Raw genomic sequence first — 18,883 nt, 5'->3', positions numbered from 1 at the left:
TCACCCAGTCTAAATGAGACCTGATTCTAGATGACATTAGAGCAGGTAGAGAATAAAATGGCTGGTGGATTACTGTTTTTAACTATCTGCCCACACTATCTAGGATGGTTTGCTATTTGCTTTCTTCCCTATGTATTCTCTAGTACTAACACAGTTCAAGGTTAGAAAGCAGAAAAGTGGATATGTCCCCTGCCCCATCCTGCTTGAGATGCTTGGTTTGGGGGCCTTCATCTTGTCAGTAGGAATTCTAAGAGGACTATGTACTCCGAGCTTCCCATATTGGTGGAACCAACATTTTCATGCTTGTCCTAGCCTTTCAAGATAATAGTCTGAATTGCTTGGAACTGCACTGAAATATCTCAAAGAACTGATGTACACATTTCTACTAAATAGATAGTGGGGAAATAAAAACAGAACAAAAATTGTATTTATTTGCATGAAAAGTAAACAGAAGAACTGTTCAAATAAAAGTTAAATGTATGATTTTGTCTTTGGTAGGGGAAAGCTGCTATTCACACCGCAGCATTTTCTATCCATATATTTGGATGGTGAAGCAGTCTACCATTCTTTTCTAAGTAGACATATTTGTTGAAATTATGGGCCTGATTTTGTTGGAAATGCTTTTAAGATTGAGACATACATTCAGAGCAAAGTCCTAACTACTTGCTTGTACTGATTTTGTGATAAAAACTCTTTCATTACCATGACTAGAATGTTAGAACTGTTAGTACGGTGAAACATATTTTTGAAGATTCGGGGGGGGAGAGGGAGGGAGAGAGGGGGGAAACAGTATTCTAATTCAATTATTACAATCTATTTCTATAATCTCTACATCTTCCTTGGATAAATTTCGGCAAACTTACATGAGTCAACTTATTGATTTGTTCATTGCTTCCCTGTACCTGTCTCTGTTTTAGGTGCATTATGTCTGCAGCAGATTATTAAAAGGGAAACTGAGGAAACAGACACCAGCTTTTCATTGCAAGGGAACTTACTGTTGTGACTGTGGAGATAAGTCAGTGAAAATTATTATTATTTGGAGAATGTGTTGAACTCAGTAGCTAAAACCAATATAAGAACAGTTTTTCTTTCTACAAAGTAATACACTTCAATAAAACATAAGGCTTTCTTATGAGAGAATACAAACAAAAGACTCTTGGGATCAGTCCAATGTCTGAACTGTTTAGCTAAATCCATGTGGCACTGCAGTTTAAATAACACCGTACTCAGAGATTGGGTTCCAGTGACTTGGCTTTATAGTGGTTTAGGAAGATTTTCACACGAAGACTATAAAAATCCAGACTCATACCATCACATATCATATAAATACAGTATGTCCAGTAAGAAAAAAATACATACTCCTTCAAAAATCCAACAATTCCACTGATCCTTGTATCAAAGATATTTTATAATTATTTTTGTTTGATTGCTAGATATGGCTCAGTTCAGACATTATGATGAATTATAACATTATTTGCTTTAGACGTTGTGTAAAGCATAAAACCCAGCCACTGGGTTGAAAAAATACGGATTATAGCTTGGTATTATATGAATCGGACTACTATATTTGTTCAATATTTATGATGCAAAACTTAGCTGGGTGTAGTTTTCACATGGTCAAAAATTGTCTCCAAAAGGAGGACACATTATTTTGTTTTTCCCCGGTCTTGACTAGCACAGTTACTATAAACAGCTTAAGAGACAAATATCTCATGTTAAAACAAAAGCAAATACATCTGTGACTGAAATTTGGGGCTGAAAATTAATTGTGCATAAATTATAAGGCTTGCCTTTAGCTCTCACTCCTGACCATACATAGAACAGAAATAACATTGTTCTTTGAGTTGAGCAATTATAATAGCAATGGGATATATATGTATAATGTTCCAAAACAGATGTTTATAAATAAGGAAAATGACGATCTATCATCTATCTAAATGGGTAGCTACTGGCATGCCTGTTGTCAGCCTATCATGGTTGCATACTTATTTTGAGTTGGAGATACAATGTTCAGTGATACTGTAGGTGGCAACTTTAATAGGCAGCCCTACTAAAAGTAATGGTTTTCTTCAGGCACCGGCTTTTTCACTACAAGGCAACTTACCATCCGACTGTGGAGATAACTCAATGAAAGCATCAGCAATAAGTTGAAAATGTCCTCCAACAATGCTAACTCCCTTGGATAAGAAACAGAGATGAACACCGCCCCCAAGAGTAGAAATAGCAATAGCACTTAGACTTATATACCACTTCATAGTGCTTTACAGCCCACTCTGAGCAGTTTACAGAGTCAGCATATTGTCCCCAACAATCTGGATCCTCATTTTACCAATCTTGAAAGGATGGAAGGCTGAGTCAACCTTGAGCCAGTAAGAATCGAACTCCTGGCAGAGGAATGCAGAGTTATCCTGCAATACTGCATTCTAACCACTGTGCCACCATGCCACCACAGACAGGGGAAGCCTTTACCTTTAACTTTAGGGATAGATTTTTTTGTAAATGTATTTTTTCCAATATCAGGTGAGATAGTGGAGTATATAATTCCTAAAAGAATCCATCATTTCTTTATCAATCAATGACATAGCCTGAAAACATGAAAAGAAAACAACATTTTAGAAGTAAATGCGAGCAACAACAACACAAAAAACAGTGTCCCCATGAGAATTAAATATACTTAAAGCCATTTTGTCTGTTCTAAAATGAAAAAGACTCCTAGCTATTAATAACTTTAAATGCGAGCAACAACAACACAAAAAACAGTGTCCCCATGAGAATTAAATATACTTAAAGCCATTTTGTCTGTTCTAAAATGAAAAGGGCTCCTAGCTATTAATACCTCATTTTTCTATGTAGGCAGCTGAAGAATTCATAAATAACTGGGATTTACTTTTGGGTGGGTGGGGGGGTCTGCTGGATATGTTCTGCCAGTTTGAACAAATGAACAATAGTGTACAAGATTTTTTGCAGAACATCTTCACCTTCTCATTTTATTTCTGAATTGTCATTTCAGTGCTGTGCTGCCACTGTGCTAGGCAGATTTCATTTTTAACCATTCCTAATCAGCAGATACAGTTCTGTATTAGTACTGCTGTGATCCAGTAGTTCATCATCACTGCTCCAAGATCTTCAGGAGGAGAAATTGAAGCGAGAGCTTAAAAAAGTTAATACAGATAACTTAAGAATCAGCAGGGGCTTGGTAAGGGGAGAAATTCTGGGTAGAAGAATTCCTGGGTATCTGATGCTACATTTCCAAAAAAAAGAGAGAAACCCTCTGTTGATCTGACTGGAAGCAAGATTAGATCATAAAACAATTTGGACCCTTGGTGGACAATATATAATCTTGTTCCTATTTAGAAATCACTTCTAGGTTTTGTGCTTGTGATAAAAAAAACCCGAAGTTTTGCATTTGCTGATTAGATGGGTTTCCCATCATAGAAATTGCTAGTATTTATGATTGTGTAGAAGTAAAAAATTGAGAGTGTAGTGGTATTAGGTATCTTCTCCCACACTAAAAAGAATCAGAAGTCAATGCCTTTTTTTTCTTTTTTTCCCTTCTACCCCATACTTTTTCCTTTCCCCCTTTTCCTTCCCTTCCCTTTCCCTTTTTCATTATTTTCATTTTCTTTGTATTTTGTATTCTAATAAATTAATTAAAAAATTAATATTGGGCCTACAGTAGATATATTTAAAAAGAAAAACCAGTATCAGAATTAGATAAATCCTCTGCTGAATTTAATCTTCATTTTGGATGAAAGTTTCACAGCATAGGAGTATATTTTTTCCTTCTACAAATATACATATCAAGCCCTCTTACTGAAAAGAGATCTTCCCTCATAGGCACTACCATAGTTTTGCTGCTAATTTTAACAAATAGGATCATAAAATTTGTTGTGTTGTTTTGACTAAGATACACCCTAGCACTTGTAGACATACTTATATTTCGTTTGCGTGAGCTTGCCACATAAACAAATCTATACCCTTACTGCTTTGTAATTTAAAATGCTTAGCATGGAACAGGAAATCAGAAATTACAATATTTAAATTTGCCATCTGCTTTAAATTTTCTTGCCAATACAGTTATCCAACCTCTCTTTCTAGGGACATTTAATTTCTCTTGACAATTTTTTTTTTCTTATGGTTGGCTGATGACATAAACAATACAAAGACACTGAATTGCAAATGAATGCTTTGAAGCAAGTAGTCAGTTACGCAGGATACAATCAAGTCCCTACTAATGTTATTCTAGCATGATGTTTTATCAATTTCACTTTTCTAGGTGGTATGGGGAATACCAGGGGGAAAAAAAACTGAGATTATCTTCTCTAATATAGCGCAAGCTTACCAATTACTTCTAAGTTGGTTGCTTAGCAACCAGTACAGGTTTCTTGCATCAAAATGGCTGTCTGGTATCGGGTTGATGATAGAATTGACTTGTTTAAAAAGTTTTAAATTATTAACACAATCTGCATGAAGCATTATTTCATGTTTCAAAAAGATTGTGTTTCACAGCCCTAAAAACAGATATGAATGGTTGATAATCAATCAATCAATCAGAACAGAGCTGGAAGGGACATTGGAGGTCTTCTAGCCCAACTTTAGTCTAGCTCAAGCGGGAGATCCTATACCATTTCAAACAAGTGACTGTCCAGTCTTTTCTTAAAAACCTCCGATGATGAAGCACCCAAAACTTCTGAAGGCAAGCTGTTCCATTGGTTAATTGTTCTTACTGTTAGGAAATTTCTCCTTAATTTCAGGTTGCTTCCCTCCTTGATTAGTTTTCATCTGTTGTTTCTTGTCTTACCGTCTGGTGCTTTGGAAAATAAGCTGACCCTCCTCTTCTTTCCGACAGCTCTCAAATACTGGAATACTGCTATCATGTCACCCCTAGTCCTTCTTTTCTCTAGACTGGCCATACCCAATTCTTGAAATTCACTATTCACTGGATGCAGTACTGTAGAAGACCATTACAACATATTTTTACTTGAACTCAAAAGAGTCACCAAACTATATGTACCATTAACAAATCCCAAAACCAGAAAAAAACAAATTACCCATAACAATAAGGAAGCTTCAATCCAAAAAGAAAGCAGTTTGGCGGAAAAACAAATCTGGTGACGTCGCCAACTTCAAAAGCCGATACAAAAATTTATTCTACCAGATAAAGACTGAATGCACCAATTATTACATTAAGCAAGAGGAAAACCTTCTACACACCAGTTCCACCCACGTTTTCTACAATTTTGTAAACAACAAACTAAAAGACTCAAGGTCCATCACACCCCTGAAAGGACCTAATGGTAAAGACTGCAATGACGACACCATTAAAGCCAACATCTTTAACACATTATTTGGCTCAGTATTTGTAAACAGTAATGAATCATGCCCAGTATTTCCTAGCCAAACCACAGAAAACTACAATGATCTAATACCTATCAATTTTACAGAAGATAATGTTGAAAAAGCACTATGCAATCTAAAACCATCTCTATCTATTGGACCAGATGGAATATGTGCCTATTTCTTAAAAAAGCTATCCACTGCCATAGCTGAACCTCTAAGCATAATCTCTGAAAAATCTTTCAGGACCAGCTCCTTGCCAAAACTATGGTCACAAGCCATGGTCATCCCCATCTTCAAAAAGGGAGACCCCAGCCTAGTTGAAAATTACAGACTAATCTCTTTATGCTGCATCACCTGTAAAGTCATGGAATCAATTATTAACCAATCCATCATCCTCCACTTAGAAATAAACAACCTACTCTCTAATAAACAATTTGGTTTCAGAAAAAAACTATCCTGTAATCTGCAAGTCTTACACTGCAAAAACATATGGACTACACAACTCGATTAGGGCAAAGCAATAGACGCAATCTACATAGACTTCTGTAAAGCCTTTGATTCAGTGGTACACAACAAACTACTCCTAAAACTAAAATCTTATGGTATCTCTGCACAACTGCATAACTGGATAGATGCATTCCTGTCAAACAGATAACAAATGGTCAAAATTGGGAGCGTCCTATCAAATTCTGTACCTGTTAACAGTGGTGTCCCCCAAGGCAGTGTTCTAGGACCAACTCTCTTCATACTCTACATAAATGACCTCTGTGATCATATTAAGAGCAACTGCGTTCTCTTTGCTGATGATGTAAAGCTGTTCAATACCACAGACAATCCTGCTACCCTTCAAAAAGACCTCGACTTTGTATCAGAATGGTCAAACAAATGGCAACTTCAAATTTCAACAAATAAATGCTCTGTCTTACATATTGGCAAAAAAAATCAGAAAATAAAATACAGGTTGAATAGTCAAGACCTTGTTGATGATCCAAACTCTGTCAAGGATCTTGGAGTACTCATCTCAAATGACCTAAGGCTAGAGCCCACTGTAACTACATAGCCAAAAAGGCGTTAAGAGTTGTTAACCTAATCTTATGTAGCTTTTTCTCTGGTAATATTACATTACTAACCAGAGCATACAAAACATTTGCTAGACCAATACTTGAATACAGCTCATCAGTCTGGAACCCACATTACGTATCTGATATTAACACAGTTGAGAAAGTCCAGAAATATTTCACAAGAAGAGTTCTCCACTCCCCTACTCGTTGCAGAATACCTTATGCCACCAGACTTGAAATTCTAGACCCAGAAAACCTAGAACTACACCGCCTCCGGTCCGATCTAAGTATAGTACATAAAATTATATATTGCAATGTCATACCTGTCAATGAATACTTCAGCTTCAACCATAACAATACAAGAGCAAACAATAGATACAAACTCAAGGTTAATTGCACCAAACTTGATTGCAGGAAATACGACTTCAGCAACAGAGTGGTCAATGTCTGGAATACTCTACCTGACTCTGTGGTTTCTTCCCCAAACCCCAAAAACTTTAACCTTAGACTGTCTACTATTGACCTCACCCCTTTCCTAAGAGGTCTGTAGGGGGCATGCATAAGTGCACCAACGTGCCTACCATCCCTGTCCTATTGTTTCTTTTATTTTTTTATTTTTCTTATATGTATCCATGTATTAATAACTATGTTTTTACTTATACCTATTATCTTGTAAGCAATTGACAAACCAAATAAATACATAAAAAATAAATAAATTCTTTGTATGTTTTAGTCTCCAAGCCTTTAATCATCTTAGTTGCTCTTTGCACTTTTCCCAAAGTCTCAATATCCTTTTTGTAATTTGGTCACCAAAACTGGATGCATATTCCAGAAGTGGTCTTACTAAGGCTTTATAAAGCAGTACTAATACTTCACGTGCTTTTGATTCTATGCCTCTGTTTATACAACCAAGGATTGTATTAGCCTTTTTGGCTGCTGCTACACACTGCTGGCTCATGTTTTGGTGATTGTCCACTAGGACTCCAAGGTCCCTCTCACAATTACTGTTTTTGACCCCAGTTTCACCTAATCTATATCTTTGTTTTTTCTTGCCTACGGGGAAAACCTTGCTTTTCTTCACACTAAATTTCATGAGGTTAGATAGAGCCCATTATTCCAGTCTGTTAATATCTTTTTGGATCCTGAGCTTGTCTTCTGGGGTGTTGGTTATTCCTGCCAGCTTAGTGTCACCTGCAAATTTGATGAGTTTCCCTTCTATTCCCTTATCTAAGTCATTTATGTAGAAATTGAAGAGTACTGGGCCTAAGACAGAACCTTGTGGTATCCTACTGGTTACTTCCTTACAAGTAGATGTAGTACCATTAAGGACTACTACTCATTGAGTATGGTTTGTCAGCCAGTTACAAATCCATCTGGTAGTGATGCTGTCTATCCCACATTTTTCCAGTTTACCAAGAAGTAGGTTATGGTCTACTTTTTTAAATGCTTTGCTGAAGTCTGTATACTGTGTCCACAAATGTCCACATTTCACTGGTCTACTAATTTAGTCACTCTGTCAAAGAATGAAATAAGGTTGATTTGACATAATCTGTTTTAACAAACCTATTCTGACTACTATTTATAACTTTGTTTCTAGATGTTCACAGATCTATTTTTATTATGTTTTCCAGTATCTTCCCAGGTATTGATGTTAGACTGATTGGTCTGTAGTTTCCTGGGTCTTATTTCTTTTTTCCTTTTTTCTTTGGGTAAAGAACTTTGGGATCCAATCCATCAGGTCCCAGTGATTTATATTCATCAAGATCAGACAGGTGTTCTCTTGCCATTTTCTTGCTTATTTTTATTTTTATTTGTAGTCGTCTTTTACAGATTGTTTCCTTGACATTTTTTCTTGTTATTTATATGTTGAAAGAAACTTTTTTTAAATTACCTTTGACTTTTATTGCAAGTCTTGTTCATTCTGAGCCTTTGCTTTCCTGACTTCATCTTTGCAAATTTGGGCTATCTGCTGATATCCTGCCTTAGTTATGTGTCCTTCTTTCCATTTTTTTGTACTTATTCTTTTTGTCTTTCAGTTTATCAGAGAGATCTTTATGCAGTCAAGTTAGTTTCTTCTTGGATTTCTTGTTTTTCTTTTCCAGTGGTATTGTGCTGGACTGGGCTTTTATGATAATATTTTTCAGTTTCCCAGGTTTTTTTTTTTCTGCTTTAGTATTTTTATCCATGGAATTTTTCTTAGGCTCTCTCTGAGTTTGTTAAAATCAGTTTTTTAAAAGTTTAAAGCACTAGTTCAAGGGTCTTCAAACTTGGCAAGTTTAAGACTTGTGGACTTCAACTCCCAGAATTCCCGAGCTAACATAACTGGAGGAGGAATTCTGGGAGTTGAAGTCCACAAGTCTTAAAGCTGTCAAGTTTGAAGATCCCTGCACTAGTTGTATTATATTCTACTATAAGCTGTTGAGATGTTTTGTGACAGGCTGGCAAATTGCTCCTGCTGGGTTGATAGATGGATGCAGGTTGCTAACCTCATCTCTATTCTAGATGTATAATGAATAAATTCACCTACTCTACATCAGTACAATTATTTCACCAGTATAGTATAACTGTTCCACACCAGTGCAACCTTGTTTTTTTGAAAGAAACACATCAGCCAACTATTTTTCCATTTGTTGCTGGACATGTCAAGAAATAGTCAATCCTTAACATGTTGGAATGAGTTTGTAAAACGTTGTTAACTTTGTAGTAATTAAGTTGCTAACGATATAAGAATACAGATTATTAAAATGCATTTTATTTGTCCCATAGTTGCTACACTATTTTTTTCTTGTAGCCAGAGGCAAGTTACACTAATTTTCTGTTAAACCTCCTATAACAGCATGAGAGCCATATTTTCAAGCCTTATACAGTGTAGCAGTTGTATGTTTTCCAAAGATGTGGCATCCCACAGCATAGAAAATAACTATATGCAATGCTTTATTATACCACACTCTTTCACCAACATTATACTGTTACCACATTTTTGACATCCTCCCAGGTTTTACAAGTTGATATAGCCAAATAAAGAAGCTGTTGGCTGGAGGTGGTGGGTGCACGAATAGAGAAGGCACACCCACCTCTTCCCCCCAAACCCATGGCTTTTTTTTTTTAGTTTGTTTTAATTTTTGTAATTTTAATTTGTTTTTTATATTTATGATTATCAGATATTTGAATATTATCTTACTATAAGCCACTCAGAGTTGTCTTGAACCGTGAGATGGACAGCAAATAAATTTGACAACAGTAATAATAAGCAGATCTTTGATGCTCAGTCCTTACTGTACGTTAAAGTCTTAAAGTTTGTAAAGTGTCATACAGCCTTTGCTTCACTCCAAAGGTTCTGGTGTTTGTTGGGATTAGGTATCTCAGCATGGCTGCCTTTTTTTTTATGATTGCTGCTGAGCTGCAAAATCTGCTCTTAAGCAGTGTTGCTACTGAGCACTCCAGCTGAACTGTCAAGGCAAGCTCCTAGCAGGGATCATACCAAGATATGCTGCTCACTGTATCACTGTATCTTGTGGTGCTGGCCACCTTTTTGCTGCCTGTAATGGCTGTAATTGCCCAATATTGCTTCCTTGTCTGCTTGCTGTTTTCTCCCCATCTCCTACACACCCACACATGCTCTGTGTTTCCCATTTGTAGACTAAGAACATGAGTGAGGAGAGGTGGCTGCGGACACAGCACATTTCTCAAAGTGCCAGGGTGCAGCTCAATTAGCCAGACAAGTGGGATGCCATTGTGGATGCCTGTGAGTGAGATTATGTCATTACTCTCAGCAAACCATGGTGGTGGGGTGTAAATGAGCCCACCTTCCCTCATAATTCTGAGGCTGTAAACTTCTATGGGCTTTTGGGGATGTGTTTCTACGTGCTGTGTCTGTTTTCCCAAATAGAACATAGAATAATAGGGTTGGAAGGGACCTTGGAGGTCTTCTAGTCCTATCCCCCATCAGTGGCAGGTGATCCTATACCATTCTGAACTCTCTTTGAGCTTGATGGGATTGATACATGCGATCATAGAAAGAATAACAAAATAGCAGAACAGAATAATGGAGTTGGAAGAGATGCCAGAGGTCCTCCAGTCCAATCCTCCACCCAAGCATGAGACTTTATATCATTTCAGACAATGGCTGTCCAACTTCTTCTTAAAATTTTCCAGTGATAAGAGCACCCACAACTTCTGGAGGCAAGCTGTTCCACTGGTTATTTCTTCTCACTGTCAGGAAATTTCTCCTTAGTTCTAGGTTGCTTCTGTCCTTGATTAGTGTTCATCAATTGCTTTTTGTCCTGCACTTCAGGTGATTTGAAAAATATGTTGACTTCACTTCTTTATGGCAGTCCCTGAAATATTGGAAAATGCTATCATATCACCTCCACTCTTTTTCGCTACATTAGACGTACCCAATTCCATTATTAGTTTTTTTTAAGGTGTCACATTAAAGCATCTAGATGTATTCCTAATGCAATACTAAGTCAAGCTTTTCTAACACTGGAGACAAAGATCTGACAAATATTATTTTCATCTGTTTCAGGATACATATCATTCCAATGAGACTGTTTTAATAATAATAAATAGTTATAGATTTACATAATGGAAAGTAAGGTCCCTATTTCATTCTGTCAAGATAAAGCTAAAGAAGTGATTAAGCAGAGCATCACAGATTTCAACATGAAGTGCGTGAAACTATAAGACTATTATGTTCCATAAGAACAAATCAAAGTAAGTGTCCTGCAGACTGCCTAAGTTAATTTATGTATCCAAGATATTGATGGACATTTTCCTGAGACCATTTTGACACTCACATCAGCAGACTTCAAGGGCAAAATCTGAAGAAGAAGAATCAATCAAATGCATTATCTTAAGACACAAGATTTATAGCAAAAATTGAAAGCTTTATACAAGGTGATTATTGATGTTACTTACGGAAGGACAGGCTGTTTGGATGAGTTTGTGACGTCTGAAACAAACACAAGTGTGATTTATTCAATTGCAAAATTCTGCAATCTAGCAACATGAACTTATATCAGCGCAGTATTTATTAAAGGCATGAACTAAAACAGTGGTTCCTAAGCTAGGGGTAATTACCCACAAGAGGGTAATTTAGACCTGTCCTGGGGGCAATGGAACAATTTGTAATTGCTTGTTTGTGCATTGAGAATCCAGTTTGGGACTGCCACCGCCAGGATGCTTGTATAAAAGAACAGAATCTGGGTTGGTTGGTTTGTTGACAAGATTATGACATTATTCAAGTTCAGGAAAAGAGGTCATTGGGTCAAATAGTTTAAGAACCACTGGACTAAAGTAATCAACAAATATCGCCTATTGAGGAGTTATTGGACATTAGCTACTATCATGTTTGGTGGATAACTTTATTTGTATAAATTCTGTACTTTGGCCATAATAAAGATCAATTAAGTTTAGTTCAATTCAACTTGAGTCACGTCGTTTGAGAAGGATTTTTTTTCCAGGATTATTTTGAATAACCCTTATTATGGTCTTTAACATCACCATGCTTTCTGATATTCCTGTTATGTAGTTTGTTTTTAAATTTTACCTGCAGGTGATATGATTGCCTTTAGGATTATCTTTTATGTCTAAAACCTAGCCCATGTGGAGTGATAGCCAGAGTTGAGATGTGAAGGCAAAATCAATCCATACTGAAATATGGATTGATTAACCAGTTATTTGGATTCTCTAAATGGAAATCATGCTTCAGCAGGTTTATAATTAAATGGATTTTTAAATGTACTTAAAAAATAATTACTTGGTATGTATTAGCAACCACACTGAATTTGGCAGAGTGACAAACCTATTTGCATTGGACGCCCACACAGAGTGGCGTATTAATTCCTTGCCACCCTTTTGGCTCAGCCTGTTCCCTGGGAAAAACAGTTGTCCTAATTCACCGATGGAGTGGATTTCATCTTGGCAAATCAAATATTTGAAACTCTAATGAAATTCCACTAACAAATGTGCTAACTTTGTCTGGTTATGAATTTCTATAAAGAAGTTATATACTTTTTTCAATATATTGAAATTTCACAGTGTGGATATACTAGAAGAGTATCATCATCATCATCATCATCATCATCATCATCATCATCATCATCTTAAAAATGGCATATCCACTCAGGATGAAGGCCTCTTTTGCATGTTTCCAACCAATACGGTCCTGAACTTTCTTTTGCCAATTGGACATGCAATGCTTGCTGATGTTGTTGATCCATCTTGTTTTAGGTCTTTTTCGTGGATGCTTTTTATCCAGTGGGATCCATTCTATGACTGCCTTTGGGCCACCTGCCATCAGTTCTTCTTGCTATGTGACCAGACTATTTCCATTTGCATCCTTTTGCTCTCTTGATGATATTGTATACTTTTGTTTGTTCTCTAATCCATCGTAGCAGGGGCCGTTGCTCTTTTTGGAAAAGTCCTGTAGGAGCTTTCCGGTAGAGGGGGGGGGCGGGCGATGCAGCTTTCCAGCTAAAAGCCATTCTACCCCAAAACCTGATGGCATATTTTTGAAGTGCTTCGGGTGGGGTCACGGGGGAGGCAATAGCGGCACCGTGTGCCGGTACCGGGGGGGGGGGGGGGGGGGGGGGTCAGTAAAAGGTTGGGTCCGCTCTCGTGCAGGTCTTTCTATCTTGTCCTGTAATGCTGAGCATGTATCTTTCCAGCCTAAAAATCTATAAAATGATGGCATATTTTAAGTCATAGACAATAGAAGCCTCTTGCCCTTTCTTTAATCTCTGCATGAAATAAGTTTTAGTAGACTGGCAATAAGTCAGGGAAAATATTGTTACAAAACAATGAACAGTCAAGAATATATAAAAAAATGAATAGCCAGAGCTCCACAGAAAGTATAGAAAATATTGTACAAATGAATTAGTCATCCCCAACTTGTTGTTATGTAAGTACATCAAAGATACTGTGCAATATAGACTATTTTATAAATCATTAAATGTAACTGACTTTTTTATATGTATATATTTAACTCGCCTTCTTCAGTGGCATTTTAGCAATTGCAAATCAAGTTCCTCCTGATAAATTTGAAAAAATGCTAGAAAAACCTGGACAAATCTCCTCATGCTCTAACAGGAAGTGTTTTTTTCACCCTGCTCACCAATACCTAATGCCAGAAACCATGATTTCTTCAAATTATCATTCTTCCCTCATGAAAATGTGAATTCCACATGAAATGAGAAAAAGCACCAGCTTGTGATAAATATTCATATGTATACATCCTTTACTTCAGAAATGCTCAGAGTCTAATTGATGCAGATCTTCAAAGTATCTATATCTCTGCATTACAATCAAGCTTCATCATCCCACATTAGTGCACCAGTTTTCTCAAACAGGAACCTCACAGGTAATGAAAGCACAGGGGGAAAAAGACACTTCTAAAAATTCAGATTAATTTTTGGAGTTTAAACCAGGGGGTAGGCTTAAATTTTTTTAGCAATGGGTTCTCTGCCCGGTTGTTGGGTCAGCATGGCCATGGTGGCCATGGCCTAGTTGGCCTCCTGCACCATGGCAAGGGGGTGTTTTTGCCCTCCCCAGGCTCGGAAAGCTTTCCTTGAGCCTCCGGAAGGGCAAAAATGGCCTCCCCGGGCTCCGGAGGCTCTCTGGAAGCTGGAAATGGGCCCATTTCTGGCCTTCCCGAACTTCTGGGAGGCCCGTTTTTTGCCCTCCCCGAGCCTCTGAGCGTTCCCTGCACTTACCTGGAGCTAAAATGGGCCGTGTGGGGACTCCTGGGAGGGGAGGGGTGGGTGGGCCCAGCCAGGAGTGGATTTGGGGGTTCTCCGAACTCTGCAGAATCTTAGCTAGAGAGTCTCCTGAACCCCTGCGAACCCCTGCAAACCCCCAGCAGCCTACCCCTGTTTTAAACTAGATATATTCTTGGAAATGAGTCCAAAAACAGAATGCTTAGTTGTTCTTCCTCACAAGAATATCTTTTCTGATGCTAAGAATGATGTCTTAATTATGTTTTAGTTTAGTTTGAATACTGAAACAGACTGGAATCTGAGCAGAAATTTTCATGTATTATTTTGACTTGCACAGGGGACAAATAGAGTGCCCAATTATGTATAAATAATTTCACAAAATTAATGTCCTGCTTTTTTATGTGTAACTGATTTTGTGCCTTTATGATAGGCATCCATATTCTGTGTTTGTCTACACAGCACATGTGGGCAGTCTACCACCCTTTATCGGATTTATCAAATAGATTTATATGAATAGTATATGACAGTGATGGCTAACCTTTTTGGGCTCCTGTGCCAAAAATTGTGTGTGCGCTTGCACGCTCACACTCGCATGCTGCCCAGAAGGCAATTTGCACCGCACCTCCCCCAAACCCCTACTCATGCGCACACAATCCCCACCCACCCACCTCCACCACCACCCTTACCTGCACTGCACTTCAGAGCTGATTTTCGGCTGGTGCGAGGCCTTTTTCTGCCTCCCAGAGGCTTGAGGAAGGCTTCTGCAGGCTTTGCAGGCCAAAAACTAGCCCTGTTTCATCACTTCCGGTATTGTCGGAAAAACAGGAAGTGATGAAACGGGGCTAGTTTTCGGCCAGCAAAGCCTGCAGAAGCCTTCCTCAAGCTCTGGGAGGCCTAAAAAGGCCTCAAACCTGCCAAAAATCAGCTATGAGGCACGCGCTATGAGGTTTGCCTGCAGCTCATGTGCCAGCACAAATGGCTCTGCATGCCACCTGAGCCCATTTTAGCTCCAGGTAAGTGCCATAGGTTCACCATCACGGGTATATGACTTAAATTTAAAATAAACTATGGAGCACTCTGGTCATCAATACATTCACCAATATCTCTTTTAGCGTCCTGTATTAGTAAATCTACTTGTATGAGATGTTCCCCTTAGCTTTTCAATGAAATTCAGGTCTATGGATTGTGTAGACCAAGGGTGTCAAACTCAAATAATCACAGTAGTGTCACGTGACATATCAGGACTTTCCCCCCCCCTTTTCTAAACCAGGTGTGGGTATGGCCAGCATGTGATGCATCTGGCTCGTGGGCCAGGAGTTTGACAGCCCTGGTGTAGAGTATTCCAGAATCTTTACCTTTTTGTTTGTGTGAGTACTTCATGATTAACTTCAAGGTATGTGTTGGATCTTGTTAAAATATTAACATCTTTTCAACTTCAGTTTCTTCAGTGACTGTGGGGTTGAAGTTTATTTGAATCCATCTCTGCACTTGCCCAATATTTCCTGTCACCACACAACTGCAAAATATAAGCTGGTTAATGACTGACAAGTATTTTTTTTTCTCACATGCTCTATTTCTATTTCTCCAATTGTTTCTTTTGTGGCTGTAACTGAATAAGCAAAGGCAATAGACAAAGATTCATTCAAAATCCTTAGAGTGTCCATATCAGCATACTTTTATGTTGCTTTGTGATCTCAGCTAATCAGATTGTTGCATATTGATCTCAGACAGGTTGGCCTGATACAAATTCAATTAGTGCCTGTTTTGATCATGGTGTGTTATATTGATAAAAGGTCGTCCATTCATTCATCTTTCCTGTTCTCCATTGAAATCAGCTGGATATGAATAATTCTTCAGTTAGATTTGTCAGCATTGCTTCTACCTTATTTAGCACAGCACTAGGTACAAATAGCTGATTTGAGAGTATTTCAGGCGCACAGTGTTCTACAGCATGGACTATATTTAGTTCCCTTATGTACAATGTCTGATTGCAGAAGGTTCATTCATACAGCCAGCAAATTGTGGGGACAAGTCTCTGTATGACTGGTTTGCTGACTCCAACAGGAAAAAAAAACCACGATTGGTCATAATTTGGAATGTGAAACTCACAATAATGCCAAGTGAATGTTACATTTGGGCCTATCTTTTGCTGATTTGTTACCTCTAGATTAAACTCTTAACTCTACTCCTTTGGCAGATTACTATATGATAGATGAAGCTTCTTGGATGAGAAGCAAAACATCTTTCTCAGGAAAAAAATAATAATGCAGTTGCCTTTTGAAAAAGCACCTTTGAGAGACTATTTGATGGATAGTTCATACATATGAATGAGAGCTATTATCCATTCTATGACCTAGTATATATCAGAGGTGTCAAACTCGCATCGTCACAGTGGTATCGTGTGATGTATCATGACTTTTTTCTCCTTCATTAAACTGGGCATGGCCAGCATGTGATGCATCCAACCCGTGGGACACAAGTTTGACAGTCCTGGTATATGCCATTCTATAAACCATCATGTGTGGTTTACCTGGCTTTAGTGTTGAATTTATGTTTTACCAACAAGGTCAAACTTTGTTAGTAAAACTTAAATTCAACACAAAAATAATTGGTTGTGAAAGCAACTGCCTGTGAAGGCTCCTGGATTGGGGCTGAAAGGTGAAAGCGGAACAGTATGCTCCATGCCATAATTGAGTAGATCAGATTATCCTGATAAACAAACACTTCACTGGCTTTAGCACTGCAGCTGTGTGCAATCATCAAGTCTTATAAGCCATGGTTTATGGCTTAATGCATGATTTGAATCTATCCTGTAAACACATTTTGACTTGACTTTATTTATTTTGAAATATCATCATAAACTCAAAATTCCTTGTCAGTCCAGAGCAAGATGAAAGGAAAGGGAAATAGAAAAGCAATATGCCCTAGGGTAGGGTCTCTCTCTCTCTCTCTCTCTCTCTCTTTGCACAGGAATGTAGATTCCTGTCAAATTTGAGAGAATGACCTTAGGAGACAGGGAGAAGAGATGCAGCCAAGAGACTAGTCAGATAAAAGGCATCTTAGCATGCAGCAGGAACGTATGTGGGGAAGAAGTGCAGAAAGGACTCTCTCTAATTTCTTGGGCTATAAAGGGGATGGGAGGAGAAATGTATTTTCAGACTAGCAGGATTCTGTTCATATACCCTACAGTAAAGTAGAATTAGCTCACCTGACCGTGTTTCCTGTCTGGTCTACTTTGCAAGGCTGACATTCAATTAGCTGGCCTGCAGATGTTCAGCAGCCCTGCTAGCATAGCCAGATGTTTTGCATTATGAACCCTTTGGGAATCTGCTTGCTACTTGCTCCCAAATGCAACACCTGCTTACCTCTCTCTTAGGATATTTAGTAGATAAAAAGTAATTCATGTTGCACCCAGTAGCTGTCATTGAGCAAGCATAACCTCTTTTGTACAAGATAAAGAGCTACTACTGTAAGCATTCCACGATGTTTTGCTTTAAATAAATATATATTGCTTATGCCATGTAAGGTGTTTAGGGTGGAGCAGTTTTAGACAGAACTCAGATAACAAAAACATGTGACTTATGGAACTCATTGAGGAAAGGAAAAAAGAAGCCTTGCCCTTTTGTTAATAGGCAAAGTTCTTTCTTTTGTAGATTCAAACTTCCTGGCTGGGAGAAATGCAAAATGATTTGGTCAACTGCGTTGAAAGTCAGAAACAGTTTATTAATAGGAAGGCAGAGAAGAAGAAATCTCTAGGATTATTCTAATAAGTGAGTAGAAAAACCTCTCTTTTATATACTTCAGGTTCTTTGATTTGTAGGTGTGAATCTTTGAAGACTTTGATTCGTGTGTGTGTGTTGAATTCCTCTCTTTGGGATCTCTTCCTGGGATCTTGGTTTTATGGTCCTGATCCTTTGTGGTTGCTGGTTTGCTATCATGTTTCCTTCCTGCCATGCCTTTTGGTTTGCTTTTCACCCGAGTTTTTATAACTCGCCATCTATTTGATTTCTAGGAAAGGATCTTAGCTAGTTTGTAGGGGTTTTTTTCTCTGTATCTCATGCCTGTAATTTTCTCCTTCCTTTGTTATGAAAAGTAAGCTGGCTCCAGCTATTTTAATAGCCCTAATTGACAAAGGGCGGGGGGCTGTTTCTCTAGAAGAGGGGAGAATTGTAACTTCCAACATCTGGTTGGATATGAAGCAGAGTTCCATCCACAAAATCATCTTGTCTTGGCATAATACACACAAAAACACTACTACCTCCAGTCCTTACATCATACCTAATTTCACCCCCAGTCCCTTCATCATACCTAATTTTGCCTCTTTTACTTGGAGGGGCATCTGACAAGATAATAATCTGGTAGAAAATTCCTCAGAATTTCACACATTTCATAAACCTTTATTTAATATTACTTGCTTTTATTATTTTATTTTACCTTATTTTAGCGTGTAGTTAAAAAAAAATGTGTTTTAAGTAAAAATCGTAAAGTTTCTAGCTACTTGAATAAGGCTGCTGTTAACCAATCAGATTGGACTGGACTGGAAAATAGGGAAAAAAAGGAAGAAGAGTCAGCATGCACACTTTGGGTCTCAGAACACATGCAATTTCATCCAATTGGATTGATATCTAATGAGCAAGCAGCTAACTCATTAATTCCAGACCCCAGATAGAAACAATTCTCTAGAGCAGGATTTACTAGCAGAGAGAAAGCCAACAATTCAGAGAACTTTATTCTCCCTTGAGAGGGCATCCAGTTACCTGAGTG

This window comes from Notechis scutatus, chromosome 1 (assembly GCF_049901735.1).
Source record: "Notechis scutatus isolate UNSWTSFEM ecotype Mainland chromosome 1, rNotScu1.2, whole genome shotgun sequence".
Classification (NCBI taxonomy): domain Eukaryota; kingdom Metazoa; phylum Chordata; class Lepidosauria; order Squamata; family Elapidae; genus Notechis; species Notechis scutatus.
The sequence above is the reverse complement of the archived record's forward strand: the minus strand, read 5'-3'. Positions refer to the sequence as shown.